Source organism: Magnolia sinica, chromosome 4, assembly GCF_029962835.1.
Source record: "Magnolia sinica isolate HGM2019 chromosome 4, MsV1, whole genome shotgun sequence".
NCBI classification, from domain to species: domain Eukaryota; kingdom Viridiplantae; phylum Streptophyta; class Magnoliopsida; order Magnoliales; family Magnoliaceae; genus Magnolia; species Magnolia sinica.
The window spans coordinates 24,068,359-24,077,074 of NC_080576.1; positions in this window are offsets into that span (position 1 = coordinate 24,068,359).

Below are 8,716 nucleotides of genomic sequence, written 5' to 3' on the forward strand. Positions count from 1 at the left end.
TGTGCTTGTGGCTCATTCGAGACTTGGAATTTCATCATTTTTAGGCAAAACATATATTTCAGCAGGCTTATCATAACTATTGTATAAAAAATTACATATCTCACTAATCAGAGATATTAAAATTGATTTAGTAATTAAATTCAAACCCCCGTAAATATACCATGCATAGCTACTTTTGGATTAAATTTGATTCACATTCTAGAGTGCCAAACACACTGGGAGGATTTCAAATTAGGGGGTTCCAAATCCACGCTCCCGAAAAGGCCCTTAAGCATATCAAAATCTCCCTTGTATTAGACCACCAAAAAAAGTGATGAATGACCATAAAAATCTTTTTATAAGCTACAAAAGTTTTGGATTAATCTGAACTTTCCTTTCATTTAAGTATGCGGTGACCTTATCAACATTTACATCTGAATACGAAGAAAAATAAGACAGATCTAAAGATCAAGTGTACTACACTGCAAAATGCAATAGGGGATTGAACGTTTACCATTGAAACACTTTTGGGGTAACAGAAGTTTTGGATCAATATGATATTTGTTTTTCCTATTCATCCACTTCTTTGTGACCTTATGAACAGATTGGATGGATAGTAAACGTTATGGTGGACCCACGAATGTTTTAACGGTGAAAATCATTATCCCCGCTGCTATTTGTGGTGTGGTTCAGTTGAGCTTTGGATATGATTCATTTTTTAGCTCATACTTTAAAAGGATCTCGAAAAATGGGTGAACGGTGTGGATATAATAAATACATTATTTGGGGCCGTGTAACTTTGATCTCCTTTGAACCGTTGGTACAACTCGAGCTTGAGGAGCTTAAACCAGCCAATCCGCTTCCGGGAATCTGTGGATGCTACATGAGATCTATAATTTCCATATATCGAGAACCAAACCGTACAAATTTCTGAAAAACCTAATGATAGAAAAAATAATAATAACAAAAAGAAGAAGATATAATTAGTAAAATCCATAATCTCATGACTGCTTTTTAAACAAACAGAGAAGACAAATACGGAATCAGATGGATGTTGCGGAGGGAAAATGAATTTAGTCCAAAAGAGAAAGTGTGAAGATATTACAAGAGCATTAATCCAAACGAATTTAATTCAACCACGAAAATAGGAAAGAGATATCAACTGAGAAATGACATCGATTTTGAAGAGAGGAGGATCGAGGAATTCACTCACGATGGATTAGAATTTCTTCTTTCTTTCTTCTTTTCTGGTCTCTTCCTGTATGATGCAGCACCGTCAACGGGCTGGCCAAAAGCCGGACCGAGTTCCGTCCAATCCCATAGCGCAAGCCAAAACCAATAAGCCTAAGCCTAAACCTGTGCTGTAGGTAGGGCTGTCGATGGGCCGGATTGGCCCGCTGGGCTGGGCAGGGCTAGGGAGAGAAAATCAAACCCGATGGCCAGGCTGGAACTATGAACACGAGCCAAGTTCACCCAGCCTGTTATGGTTTGCAAGGGCAGTTTCGTAATATATAAAAAATCTCTCATTCTTTAGGTGGCAACACACTCTTATCGTATTGAGTAAACTTAGTTGGTCCCTCCATCCGATTTTTCATTTAATTTAAGGGGTTGAGCCCATAATTGAAGTATATCCAAAGATTAAGTGGATCATACCACATGAAACGTGGATAATGATTTCCACCATCGAAACCTTGCTAGGCGCCACAATGATGTTTATTTTTCATCTAACCTGTTCATAAGATCATACATACATGTATGAATGGAAAACGCAAATATAAGCTTGATCCAAAACTTTCGTGGCCCCAAGAAATTTTCAGCGGTAGAAGTTCAAGTCAACTATTTCATGTGGTGTGGTCCACTTGAACATTATATATGCTTCATTCTTAGGCTGAAGCCTTGAATTTATCTAGGAAAAAGGATAGACAGAACAGATAAAATACATAAATCATAGTGGACCTCACAGAGTTTATACAATACGCTGAGTTAGTAACTCACCACGCTTAGTTTACTCACTAAGCGTGGTGAGTTACTCACTAAGCAATCCGCTTCCTTCTCTTTCCCCCTTTCGTTGAGCTTTTGCTTGTACCCCGGGGTTGCAAGAACTCAAACATTTTAAAAATCGAGACTTCCATTTGGATCGAAATCTAGATATTATAACAGAGAAATAATCTAACCCATTCGTTCTTGAGTTGCATAAAACAGAACCTCTCTCTGATTTGGGCTCCGGCTCCGGCCGGACTTGAACTTGGGCCCGGCAATAGGAGTTAGGCAGGACTCGACCTAGAGTATTTTGGCCCGAGCCGAGATTGAACAGAGCTCGGCCCACCCTGCCCTAACCCGACACGTTGACACTCCTAGCCTTAGGACAGGTCACACAATGGGAAAGCAGATTTTGCAATGAGTAAACTCTGTGGGGTCCACCATGATGTATGTGTCTTATCCATGCCATCCATCTATTTTATCAGCTAATTTCAGGACATGAGGCTAAAATTGAAGCATATCCAAAGCTCAAGTGGACCACACCATTGGAAACGGTGTGAATTGAATGCCTGCCATTGAAAACTTCTTGGGAGCCACGGAAGATTTGGATCGAGCTGATATTTATGTGTTCCCTTCATCCATGTATGGGTGTCCTTATGAACAGGTCGGATGACAAATAAACGTCAGTGCAAACCCTAAGAAGGTTAGTGGACGCCATTATCCCCACTCTTTCCTATGATGTGATCAACGTGAGCTTTGGGCATGTTTCAATTTTGACCGTAGGCCCTAAAATGACCTGGAAAAAGGAATGGATGGTGTGGATAAGACACTTACATCCATGGTGGGGCCCACAACTTTTACTCAGTATGCCATCGGCTTCCACATACGGGCATGTCCATGCACTGTGGGACCCGCCCGTGTAATGGCTTGAATCATAGATGTAGGGCCACCTTCAAGATGGAAAAAAAAAAATCAAAAACTACTGTTGTGTACCATAGCATAGAGAGACGAAATAAATACTACCAGGAATTGTTATAATTTAAATTCACACATTTAAGGCTTTTCCGTCCCTGCTACTCCTAACACGTCACCCTATTGTACTTGGGACACTGTGGGTTCAGCTGTGAACAGAGCATCTCTTTAAAATTATTAATTTATGGTTAAAGGGGAAAATTAGGTGTTTGATATCATCTTCTTAATGAAAAACTCATGCAGTGTTTGGTTAAGCAATTTCTTGGATATCCTTCTGATGATGAGATGTGCATGGCGGTGTACATGAGTTGATCCAAGTCCAGCTTGGCACAACTTAGCTCGGCTTGGCCAGTAATTAACCCTAGCTCGAACTGGGCTATTGAGCCTATCTGGCCAGCTGGGCTAGGTTCGGTCAACAGCTCAGGCCAATTGAGGCCAAGTTCAAGCCTATGTGGCATTTTATCAAACACTTGAAATATATCTTAAAATTCTCATAGAACGCAAAACAGTATCGACATTTTACAAGTATTTCATTAAACACTTGGCGTACAACATCAAACCCAAACAAAATCAAACATTTAGATTGCAAAATCAAACAAAATCAAACACCCAACATTTCAATTCTTTCATCACCAACACTTCATTGAGTCATTTCATGGCGAGCAACATCCATATTAAAATAACTGGGTCATCGATCTGATTCGATCCGAGTCGGTTCAAGTTGAGGTTCGATCTGAGTCAAGTCGAGCTCGGGCAAGCTCAAACTTAGCTCGAAATTTTTTTGAGCTCAAAAAACCAGCTTGACTTGGTCCGAATCCAACTTCAAGCCGAGGCGAGTCAAGCTTTTTCAAGTCGAATCAAGCGAACTTACCGAGCTAACTCAACTCATGTACAACTCTACATGTGCATGCTTAAAGAGTCACTACAATTTTAATTTTTCTTGTTATGTTGCAAAATCAACACAAGTCTACCCAAGTAAAGAGCATGTGATATGGGATTCACTAGATCTAATTTCTCTACAACAGTTGTAGTAAGAGCATGCAACATCCAAGTTTGATGAGGGCTAACTTGATGTGTCTGACATTTATTTTGTCCCTCGGTGGAGTTAACTCATTTCAATTGTATATCGCATAAATAAGTTTGATTCAAAATTAAAGTGGGCCACACTAAAGGAATAATGTCAAATCACGCCTAAATTTCTAAATTCAAGCATTATGGTCCACCTAAGTTTTGGACAGGTTGAGTTTTTATACACCTCTTTATGCTAGTGGGGCTCACCTAGTGCACGGATTGTATAGAATAAAAATAATAGGGTGAGCCTCACAAAGGTTCCCATAGTAGGTAGGGCTGAAAGTTGGGCGGGTTGGGTCGAGTTGGTGCTCAACCCTAACCCAACCTAAGGTTCCTATACCTCAACCCTAACCCAACTCAACCCAATCTCGGGTTGGGGATTCTCAACCCAAGCCCAACCCAAGCGGGCTCGGTCGGGTTTGTCAGGTATATACATGCTAATATTTTTATTATTACATTAGTTTATTATATTTCAATATAGGACTTATTTTTTGTATATATAATTTTATTAATTATATATGTGATTATTCATTATAAAGAACTTCATTTTTTTTCTTTAAAAAACAAGCTAAAATATAAGACAACTACTCCTTTAAAAGTCATATAGCATAGCATGAAGTCTATTTGGAAGAGAGAAATATGGCATATCTTGTTAGCTTGAGTCCTTGGAAATGACGTGGGCAAATGAGACTCGACATCACTAGTGTGCCTTCAACACAAACAATCCACACTCAATTATAATTTATAAGTAACTTATATATTGATCGGGTTCGGGTGGGTCGGGCAACCCGAGACCTCAACCCGAGCCCAACCCAAGTTTTATCGGGTTGGTGTTTGTATAGCCCAAGCTTAAGATCAGACCCGAAATATCCTACCCGAGTCCAACCCAATGTCGGGTCGGTCACGGGTCAGTCGGGTTGAACCCGCCCGACTTTCAGCCCTAATGGTGGGTGCCCCATCAGTGTGCCCTACCTAAGTTTTGGATCAATCCTATTGCTAACCTTACATCCGAGCATGACTTACTACAATTGATGGATAGAATAGATCTAGCCAAAAACTTTTGTGGCCCATAAGAAGCTTTTAATGGTTGATCACCACCGTTTCCTATCGTGTGGTCCGCCTAAGACTTGGATCAAGTTTATTTTTGGACCCATTCCCTACAATGAGTTAGAAAAATGGATGGACATAAGGATATATGTCAAATGCATGAGGGTGGACCCTATAAAGTAAAATGATAACATGCTAACAATAGTTGGTGAAAGATGCATGGAGAATATGAGGAGACAAAATTTTAGTGATTTTCTTGTCAGTCCATTTCCAACTGGCTATAACCAGCCTCCATGTGAGAGGATGGATGAGATTGATGGGGCAAAATGTCTTTTTACACTTTGTTATAAATCAGAAAGCATGATTTCGTTAATATAAACTTTTATGGCGCATTTCGAAGCTTGGATTTAGGATGCATTGGATTCCAAATCATGATGATATTCGAATCAAGGAGATTACGAATCCTTAGTTCTGTTTGGATAAAATGCACTGGAATTCAAATATTCGATTTGAGAGCTTGTATTTAAAATGCATTGGATTACATTTTTTTAATATATTCACAATAGCTAAATTTGATTAAGCAAATCAACTTTAATATCCCAAATGTGTGTGATGTCGATAGAATAATTGTAATAAGCCCATTAAAATATAAATTTTGGCAAAAAAAAAGAAAATTTTGAGCCTCAAGTGGGCTTTGTAAGAATCATAAACAAATAACTCACCAACATTTTTTAACCATCCATCCATTTAGATGTACTTTTGGATAATTAGGATTTTTCTATTAATGTGATTTTAGTGTTGCATTCAATAATTGGATTGTTTTGGTTATCATGAGTATGTTGTGCATATAATTAATGTAACACCCCGGATTTTTCAATACCCGAGTATTTAAAGCTCTCGAGTGTTATCGTGAAATTTAACTTGTTATGTACAGGTGTACGATGCCAATTTAGCTATCATAACATTTCATCTATTATTCAACACAAATCTGACTGTTGAGAATAATTTCCTTTCATAGATCATGCCATCTGACCATTGATTTTAAGATATGATTATCATATACTCAAATAATCTCACTTGTCTATCATGACCAACCACTAAATCAAATACGTACTACTAAATAGAGAAATCTAACCATCCACTTGGATTTTGGACCACACGATCGTAATAAACTAGCTACTCAATCTCTACATCCACTTATACACACATCAAGTTGAAATTCTGATCCGTTCATCTTGTTCATCACCTATGAATATGCTTAACCCACCATTAAAACTATAACCTGAGAAATTTACACATGTGGACAAGACACCCAATACACATGTTCTACCCCTAATCACCTCAGAAACCCATCTCCTGTTCTTCCGTTGATAAAACTGATCGTACATATACCTATATACATTGTTAGATAACCAACCATCAAGTCTTCGTATTTTTAGCATGTCATCTGACCGTCCATCGTATTGGGATCTGCCAAGCGGGGCATCCAAACATTAGAATAAACTACTCAGTTCGAAGATCTTCGAATATAGGTCCAAACTACCGGATAATACTGCAACTAGACATATATAAACATCACATTAAAACCCCAAAGTAGTATAGTCCATTGAAGTGGTGTCTTAGTTGTCCATAAGCGATCAAGGGCCAAACTCAGGCATTAGAAAGAATGCGAAAAATCAAAAATTGTAATAAGGGAGAAGGGCATATTGTAATTACAAGACCCAAACCTCATATATCCAGCAAGGTTGCACTCAGTTACTAAGTATACCCTACATGTTGTTACAAAGTGTGGCCCACCTAGGACTTAGATCGGTCTCATACTTGAGGTCATAGCCGAATATGATCTTGCAAAGATAGTGAATGATGTGAATTTCTCGACAAAATGTCATGGACCCCACGATTCACCCCAACCACTCACGAAACCAAGAAGTTACGTGCAATCATGTTAACTGACTCCCATAATAGCCCGATTCAATGGTGAACATGATCCCTACATTGACTAGTGGTGTGGCCCGCCCAAGGATCGGATATACTTCATATTTTAGATCATGGCCTAAAATTTCCCCACAAAACAAATGAACAGAGTGGATCCACCAAGAGACTATTGCAAGTGGACCACACCAGATCAGCAACCAAACCAAGTTCCCACTCCTAATCTGCTTGCTATAGCATAGTCTGAAAGACTCGCGTCAATGGGAAATTCTCCCATGATACGTTCTGAAAATAACACCACCATCCCCGGATCTCACGATCCAAGTAAGATCCAAACCATCCATGCTCCAACCAAGGGAGTTCCGACCACTTCCACGGCGACAAAAAAAGGGAAGGAGAGACGTGGAGTGATCGGCGTTCTACCATTCTTCCCGGAATCGAGCCGCACCATGCGAAAGCTCTTTCGCACAACCATCAACTGTAGAACCTACCAACCTTTAATCTTCCACGTCCACAAGCTCCTAGGGACCTATAGTGCCCCGAAAATTGAGGGTCGAGTAAAGATCTACTCCCGAGTTCCAACGCATCACTTATGCAATATAGATAATGATGTTTAAATGTTGTCCATATAAGTGCATTAAACATGAGTGAGATTATACTAAATCAGCATATCATACTCCAGAGATAATTAAGTTAAGCAAGCGGAAGATTGAGATAGGTATATAAAGTAAATAAGTGTTTCTCAATCCCCAGGTATGAGTATGTTACCAGGCTGAATATATACATGTATTGTTCCAAAACACGCATTGTTCCAAATTTTACAAAATACAAAATGTAAGTATCCAACTAATTCTTATAGTCTCTGTAATCCCGTTGATGAGTACATGGTCTACATAGACCTGCCTGATAGCTGGACACAGAAGAATTCCTCCTCCTCGTCTATGAAATCCCAATCAACAGCGTATACATCGTCGCCACCTGCATCTATAACAGAGTCTGATTGGTGTTTTAAAATCCCATGGGAGTGAGTGATCAACTCAATGATACTATAAGGTAAATGTTAACATGTTATCAATTCAATCAAGTAGTAATGATAAAGCAAAACAACAATCATGTCCTAAGTACTCTTATTAATGCAAGAATGGTATGTTGTAATGATGCATGCCCTCTCCTGCACTCCCTCAGCGACACTATCTCACAGTCGCGCATGATAACTCTCATTGTACACTTCCTCGCTAAAGCACATGCAGTGCGATGCATGATAGTGTTAGCCAAGTACTTAATTAGGCTTATTCATACAGCAGGAAAGTTAAGGTACCTCCATTTATATCATTTACCCAACGATGATCCATCTTGGGTCGTCAATCCTTATTAATCATATACGACAAGCAAGTTAGAGGGTAACATCACCCTGATTTGAAAAGCAGTGAATAGGCAAGTTCGCGAGTTTAAACTCGAGGTCACTATGGAAGGCTTGTCACCTTAGCGTAGGCCTAATTTATACTCAAGGTCATTATGGGAAGGCTCGTCACCTTAGTGTAGGCCGACAACTCGAATACAGTGTCTCATACCACCGTATTCGGCTAACGAGTTTGGCTTGCTCGCTGGTCACTATGGGGAGGCTTGTCACCCCAGCATAGGCCGACAGCTCGACCACGATGTCCCATACCACCATGCCCGACTCATGAGTGTTAGCAGATCTTGGTACCATGGTTTAAACGGGCTTTGCATTGGT